This window comes from Orycteropus afer, unplaced genomic scaffold (genome assembly GCF_000298275.1).
Source record: "Orycteropus afer afer isolate SDZICR_OR568_19922 unplaced genomic scaffold, OryAfe1.0 scaffold00046, whole genome shotgun sequence".
Taxonomy (NCBI): Eukaryota; Metazoa; Chordata; class Mammalia; order Tubulidentata; family Orycteropodidae; genus Orycteropus; species Orycteropus afer.
In genome coordinates, this window is record NW_006921633.1 from 10,023,889 (window position 1) to 10,029,624 (window position 5,736).

Consider the following 5,736-nt stretch of genomic DNA (forward strand, 5'->3'; position numbering starts at 1 on the left):
TTCCTTCCGAGGAGTGGCTGGTGGGTTTGAACCACCAGCCGTCTGGTTAGCAGGCAAGTGTCTTAGCCACTATGCTACCAGAGCTCTATTATTATTATTATTCACAATTACTCATTATCAAGTTTTGAATGCATATGAGGCAATTGAAGATATCTTGGCTAGGGTCAAGTGCACTTTAATCCTCAAACTGATATATTTGTTTTTAACAGTTTAAAGTTGTCTTTTGTCACAGATTTACACAGTTCAGTACATTGTTTGATTTCCTGACTATTACTTCCATGGGAATTAATGGATCCAATTAGTGGATCCAAGTGAAATGAAATACTTGACAACTTCAAACTTTTTTCTATTTATCATGATGCCACTTACTGGTACAGTTACGAAGATTTTTGTTTTCTTTATGTTGAGGTGTAACCTATGCTGAAGGCTGTAGCCACTGATTTTCATCAGTAAGTGTTTCAAGTCCTCTTCATTTTCAGAAAACAATGTTGTGTCATTGTCAATTGGAGGAATCCTGATGTCACATTGTTCTTTATATTGCTCTCTTTATTGTCCAGCTTCTCAGATTATTTGCTCAATATTCATATTGAATAAGAGTGGTGAAGGATACAACCCTGATGCACACCTTTCCTTATTTTAAAGCACACAGTATCCCCTTGTTCTGTTTGAATGAGAGCCTTTTGGTCTATGTACAAGTTCTGCATAAGCACAATTAATTATTCTAGTATTCCCATCTTTCACAATATCTTCTATAATTTGTTATGACTCACACAGTTGAATACCTTTGCATAGGCAATAAAACACTGGTAAACATCCTTCTGTAATACTCTGCTTTCAGCCAAGATCTCTCTGACATCGGCAATGATATCTCTTGTTCCAGACCAGGAGTCCTGGTGCTGTAGGGGGTAGGTGCTCAACTGCTAACTGGAAGGTTGGTGGTTCAAACTCACCAGCCACTCTATGGAGGAAAGATGTGGCAGTCTGCTTCCATAAATATCACAGCTTTGGAAACTTTATGGGGTAGTTCTACTTAGTTCTGTAGGGTCACTATGAGATGGAATCGACTCAAAGGCAATTGACTTTATATTTTTAATAATAAACAATAGACACATTAAATTGTTGCCTCACTGTCTATCATTGAAATCCATTCCAAATAAGAATAAAACAAAATCTCAATAATCTCTGGGTGATATTTTTTAATGTTATCTTTGAAGATAGAAGGTGGAAATATGTTATGTCATGGTAGAAGTGTTCTGTAGCCATTGTTTTGTGCTGTCAAATTGATTCTGACTCATAGCAACCCTACAGGAAAGAGGAGAACTACTTCATGGGGTTTCCTTTATATCTTTTTAACGTTTATGGAAGCAGACTGCCACATTTTTCTTCCATGGAGTAACTGGTGGGCTTAAATTGCCAACCTTTTGATTGGCAGCTGGGTGATTTAGCACTGTGCCACCAGGGCTCTTTTTTTCTATACCTATCTGTGATATTTACTCTTTTAGTATATACTTACACTTATGTCTATCTGAAAGGGGTCCTGGTGGTGCAGTGGTTAAGCAATTGGTTGCTAATGAAAGTTTTGCAGACTGAATTCACCAGCTGCTTCAAAGGAGAAATATGTAACAGTGTGCTTTTTTAAAGATGTACAGTCTTGCAAGCCCTAAGTGCCAATTCTACTCTGTCTTACAGGGTTGCTATAAATTGGAATTGACTCGAAGGCAATGAGTTTTGGTTTGAGGTGTACCTACCTGGGGCCACACTCCTCCATCATATCCCTCATCTCTGGTCCATCCTTAGTAGCTGAGGCGGTAGGGAAGGAAATGGATCCGAGTCATATGGGAACCAGAAGGGAAAGAGCCCCAGAGCACAGGACAGTGGACAGGCAGTACACAAAAACAAGGCAGGATACTGTAAAGTTCCTCCAGTCATGGAAATAGCCCAGGAATTTCTGGTCAAGAAATTAAATTAAAGATAGTTCAATGTAACTGACTCTTGTCTTCTATTTGTGAATAAAAGCATAATGATTCAGCATAAAACAAGCACACCTCTTACAGTGGGTTAAGCAGTATATTTACTAGTATATTTATCTTTCCAGTCTTTTGGCATGAATCCCTTACATAATGAACATGCTGTTTGTAGTGAGAACAATAATACTAAGTAGATTATATCATACATACTATATGCCAGGCACTGCTTGCTCTAAGCTCATTTTATCTAATAAGTAGTTTAATTCTCTCAAAATTCCTTTGTAATGGGTACCATTAATAATCCAATTTGAAGATGAGGAATCAGTCATAGAGAGCCTACTAGCTTAAGTAACTGGCCCAAGACCATACAGCTAATAAGTGATGAGGACAAGATTTGAACACAGCTCACTTTAAATATGTTTTTTTAATAAATAAATAAATAGATAGATAAATAACTCTGCTAACATAAAGTGTCAATTGAGTCTAAATCTTCTTTTGATACAAGGAGTTTCATCCATGCCATGCTTTGATTACAACTAATAACAAACATCAAATACGTACCTTGCCAAAGAGCAGGTTGTACGCAGTTTTGTATTTGCCTTAAATTTGCCAGTTGTTACTGAGAAGCAAAAGCGGTTCCCACTACTAAAACCCAGAAGCTCCAAAAAAACTTTCTTCTCATCAGTGCGTAGACAACCTTGGCCTAGGAGAAAAAGGTGAGCCCCTCAACCATGGCCTCTCCCTGTAGAAAGGAGAAGAGTCCTGATTTGCCTCAGCCCAGGAGATTTCCCCAGCCTGCCCTCCTCACTTCCATTTTCAGAAACTTTTTTTTTTTTTTTTAATTTCACCCTCTTGATAAACAAAAACAGATTTCTGGTGGAAAAAATAGCATAACAACTTTATTTTTTTCCCCCAGAAAACCACTTTCACAGCAGATGGAACTCAGCATGCTATCGCCCAAATCTTTAGCAAACCTGAAATACGAAGAGTCCCTCATACCAAGGTCTGTGCCTTATCCCATTTTGTGTCTCTTTAACTGACACTTTGAACCAGTGTACACTTCCTTAATCTGGCTCCATTATCAGCCTAATAATACCTCCCGATACTCATAAATGCCTAGCAAGACTTTCAGCTATTTTGTGCAAAGAAGAAATATCCAGCTAAATTGAGAAGATTACCACATCACCACATACATCAGTGACAGGTTCTGTGCTATTACAGTTGATTTTTGTTGACAGTTGGCTGTAGGCAGTTGTGTTTCAAATGCCTTTTTTCACTGAGAAATTAAACAAAATCCCATGCAAAATGCAGCCCTCCAGTTCAAAAACTGTAAATCCCAAATTAGCATTTCATACTTTAAAAGGTAGCACAGCACAATTTTCCATTGAAAGGTCTGTATAGTTGACACAAATGGGTGCTTCAGACATGACACTAATGCTACTGGTGCCTTTTAAGAAAGCCACCTTTTTCAGATATTATTTTCCTCTCCTAATAATCTGCATACACTATAGTTCTTGCCTATAGAAGAGAATAAGGGAGGGAGAAAGAAAAGAAAATCTCACTTACTGCTTTAAGCAAATTACATTCTCAAAATTTCTGACCAATAAGTTAAATTTAGGAAGGATGGGCTAGTTAAACCTTTAGAAAGAGAAGAAAAGAAACCCAGGTACCATAAAGTTCAAAATAACTTCTTCCACTAAATATTATGAAGAAAATGGTAACTCTATAAGCTAGAAAATCTCCTGAGTCTAGAATAATCCTGTTAACAGAGCTTCCAACTTTACTCTGAAACTGGTTAAAGCCCCATCTAACAAAATTTCAACATGCATGGGGAAAGTCGTGGGACTGGCATTGACTAGGGCCATCTGACTCTTAAACTAGAAATCTGTTTTTCTTCATACCCAGGAGACTCTTCAGAGTGAAAGAATTTTAAACAGTGTCATTCCTCCATCCAGAATAATTGCTATTTAACTGGAAAACTGGAAGAAAACAAAAGTAATAATAATAGATGTCAATTGGCTATTGAGAACACAAATATATTTAGAGAAAGAAATGTAGTGTTCAATTCTGGACTGATACAAAAGCATAAAATACTACAAAGGCAATTTCATCAACAGCACTTGACTCTTGGCCATAAAAAGTCAAATGTCCAGTGGTCAAAACTATTGTGCTAAGCCAGATAGTGATGGACTCTAGCTGTGTCTCTTGATCCTTTGAAGTAAGAGCTTGCATCCCATAAATCTGCATTGTTGTTGTTGTTGTTATGTGCCGTCGAGTCAGCCCCGACTCATAGCGAACCCTCCTTGGGTTTCCGAGGCAGTATCACTACGGAAGTAGGATTGCCCAACCTTCCCACTTCCCAACCTTCCTTCCGAGAAGTGGCTGGTGGGTTTGAACCGCCAGCTGTCTGGTTAGCAGGCAAGTGTCTTAGCCACTATGCTACCAGAGCTCCCATAAATCTGCATAGCCAAAGAAAACCATCAACTCACTTCTAAATGAAGAAAACATAAATATTAAAGACCAGAGACTCTTTTCAATTAAAACCAAAAACCAAACCCACCATCGAGGCGTTTCCACTCACAGTGACCCCACTGGGTTTTTGAGGAACTAAATCTTTACAGAAATAGATGGCCCAGTCTTGCTTCTGCAGAGTGGCTGGTGGGCTTGAAACACCAGCCTCCTGGTTAGCAGTCAGATGCCTTAGGCATTGTGCTACCAAAGCTTCCCTTTTCAATTAGTGGGTAAATGCAAGTGATCAAGTTCATATGAGAAATGAAAAATTCATTTTATCAAAGCTGCTACAAACTCCAACCCTCCAACACCTCCTACAGAATCATTCCGGACCAAATAATCTACATGTAAATCTCACTCCAATTTTGTAGTTCTTTGTTAAACAAGTTCTAAAGTAACTAACTAGCCTAGGACTTCCAATATACCTCAAAATTTTGGCTTACCAGAACTGAAGAAGTTGACTTGAATAAATGACTCAGTTTTGCCTTGTCTTTGATCTCAAGCACATAGTTGGTCTCTCCACAAAAGAACTTAACTTTAAAGATGGACTCAAGATATGATAGTCATGCAAACGAATCAATAGTGAAGGAAAGCAGATCAATGATTTGTCTGGGGCTGGACAGTGTGGAAATGGACTTCTAAGAGGAATGAGAGAATTTTGGAAGATGGTTGGAAATGCCCTGTATCTTGATTGTGGCGTGGTTACACAGATTTTGCATGGGTACGGTTTATTGTACACGCAGTAAATTTTGGTCATGTTGATCGAAAAGAAAAGAAAGAAAGGACAATCAATACAGAAGTGTTCTTTTCTCATGAGAGAATTTTATACAGAAGAAAATAAGGTGCTTAAACAGAAGTTCAGCTCCACATAAGTTTCTTCATAGAGGGGAAAATCTAAATACCCTAATGGGAGAGTACTCAAAGCCCAAATTGCATTCTGTCCAGGTAAGGACCAGAAGTATCCTGATAACATATGGGTAATTAACATCATAGGCCCTGGAGTCACAAAGATTACGAACTCTGCTGCTAACCAAAAAGTTAGTAGTTCAAAACCATTCAGAAGCTCCATAGGAGAAAGATTTGGAAAGATTTTTCACTAGGAGCCCTTCAGTCAATTTCAACTCATAATGACCCATATGATGGAATAGAACTGCCCCATAGGGCTTTCTGGGATGTAATATTTATGAGAGCATATCACCAAGGAGGGAGCTCTGGTAGCATAGTGCCTAAGGCACTTGACTACTAACCAAAAGGCTGG